This window comes from Lycium barbarum, chromosome 3 (genome assembly GCF_019175385.1).
Source record: "Lycium barbarum isolate Lr01 chromosome 3, ASM1917538v2, whole genome shotgun sequence".
Taxonomy (NCBI): Eukaryota; Viridiplantae; Streptophyta; class Magnoliopsida; order Solanales; family Solanaceae; genus Lycium; species Lycium barbarum.
This window is the reverse complement of record NC_083339.1, coordinates 127,662,024-127,664,122: the sequence shown is the minus strand read 5'-3', so window position 1 is coordinate 127,664,122 and position 2,099 is coordinate 127,662,024. Positions and strand designations below refer to the sequence as shown.

General features: G+C 37.4%; 1 long non-coding RNA gene across 2 annotated transcripts; it reads right to left on the bottom strand.

Moving 5' to 3' along the window:
* Positions 1 to 1,756, bottom strand: LOC132634144 (uncharacterized). Of its 2 annotated transcripts, none has more exons than XR_009580056.1 (2): positions 1,088 to 1,756; positions 1 to 532 (listed from the first exon to the last, which is right to left on the bottom strand). It is a non-coding gene; the product is annotated as an uncharacterized LOC132634144 (long non-coding RNA). The 2 variants fall into 2 exon arrangements; XR_009580055.1 differs by having other exon boundaries at positions 1 to 529.
* Between the last annotated feature and the right edge of the window lie 343 nt (positions 1,757 to 2,099).

Sequence of the window (2,099 nt, the reverse complement as noted above, 5' to 3'; positions counted from 1 at the left end):
TTAACTAATAACTAAATATTTTCCTAGTTGCCTGAATTAAAGAACTTGACTTCAAAAATGTTTCAACTCCAAGCCGATCACGAACAAAAAAAGAAATTTACCAAACCAGTATCTACGGCAGCAACTCAAGGGTTAGCAGGCATAATATTATGGACAGATAACTAAAGGAAAAACACAGCCAAATGTTTATCATTTCCCTTCTCAGATCTTCAGTTCTGTTCGGACGAGTTTCAAGGAAGAGCGAGATATATAAAGGAGGATGTGGATACGCATTTCAAGCCTTTGCGAGGTGACGTCGAGTCTTAAAGTAAGACTCTTCGACTCCGGTGTGTCATGCAAAAGAAAAGAAAAGAAAAATTAAATTAATCAGTCCATTTCTAATCAGCAAATAAAGTATAAAATGAACTAAATTTATATAAAGGTTTACTGGAATATTATACATTCCAACAGTGAGTATAAGCACAAGCAACATCTCTCCTCAAAATAGGCAACAAAATAAAGAATCGGTCCAGCCAAGTATAGCAAACACCTGCTGCAAATTTGTAGCAGCCAAGTTAATTTAAAAGCAGTGTTTTCAGCCGATAATACCTATCACAGTTAATATGCAGCTGTACCGAAGGCACACATCAGGAAAATAATTCGGGAAAAGTAGACAGGATGATACTCGTCTTTTAAATCTCGGAAATGAATTTAAAGAAGGTTTCAGTAGAAGGTTTCAGCAGTTTATGAGACCGTAAATGTCAAACTAATATCTGATTGATTCATTCAACTATAACGACTCAAACTAGAAAACAGGACAGAGGGCAAGAGATAATTTCAGAATTGCAAACCTCATTACACATAAAAGAAACCAGGGAAACTGACCCTTTTTATAGGGCAAACATGAAAGAGCAGACTACAAACTCAACTTCATATAACTTCCCAAGTTTAGATAGCACTATAAACTAATTAAATATAGACAGAGATCAAGATGGAAAGAGTAGGCAGATGACTCCCATTTTTTACATAGTAAACATAGCCAAGAGAAAGGTCATATAAACATCAAAGGGAATAGAATGCACTACAAGGAAGAGGTGAGGTTGCTGACCTTCCTCGTGTGCAATGAACTGGGGCCTTGGGTCTCGGATCAACGCTCGAACGCGAACGACGCTCGAATCTCTTCGAGTACAGCCCTCAACACACCCGAACACAACGGAACAAATGAAAATTTAAAACGAGTGGAATCAGAACAGACTCAACGAAAACTCTACCTAAAATCGATTTCTTAATCAGACGAGACTAGGTAAAAATAAACTTAATTCCCAGATATAGTGACTGAAAAAGTGTAAATATTTAGGAGGGGTTAAGGCGGCTGAAAGAACTCCTTTCTCCCCAGATTTCACGATGTATTTATAGGATGATTTGTAGGGTTTTCTAGGTTCGAAATTGGGCGGGACTTTTACATCTAGGGTTTCAAAAACGAGTCCAAAATAGACCCGTTTGAATTTGAATATTGAAGGCGTTTTCCAGCAGATTTCACGTGGCTGACCTGGGATTTTATCTGTAAATGGGTTGACCATTTATGGTCTTTTAGGATCAACCCGTCTTGAAGCAAAAAGGGGAAAAACTTTTCTCTGTGAACGACAGAGCTCAGGTAAACAGACGTGTAGACAACTTGTGTATGAAAATGGGGTAGACCGAGGCTGTCCACGGCTAAAGGAAGGTGTTTTGTAACCAAAAATGGTGAAGGAGAGAAAGGAGAAGACGACAGGGGCTGTGCGGCGCTGTTGAAGCGATTTAGGTTAGGGAAAGAAAAGGAAAAGATACGGGTCGGTCGGGTGTTGTTGGGCCATTTATTTGGCTGGTCTAAAAAAGAGTTTTTGTGGGCTGGTGGATCTGAATTTTTGGCCCTTTTCCTCCTTTAATTAACTTATTTGGACATCTTTATCTTAATAATTTGGACTAGAATTAACCACTTTCAAATATATAATACAACTTCTTATTAAAATAAATAACCGTGTAATAAATATTTGAAAGTATTAATATAGGGCTTTGTTAAGTAAATTTGAAATAACTCGTCCAAATTATTAACGATCAAGAAACGCAGATAAATTAATTGA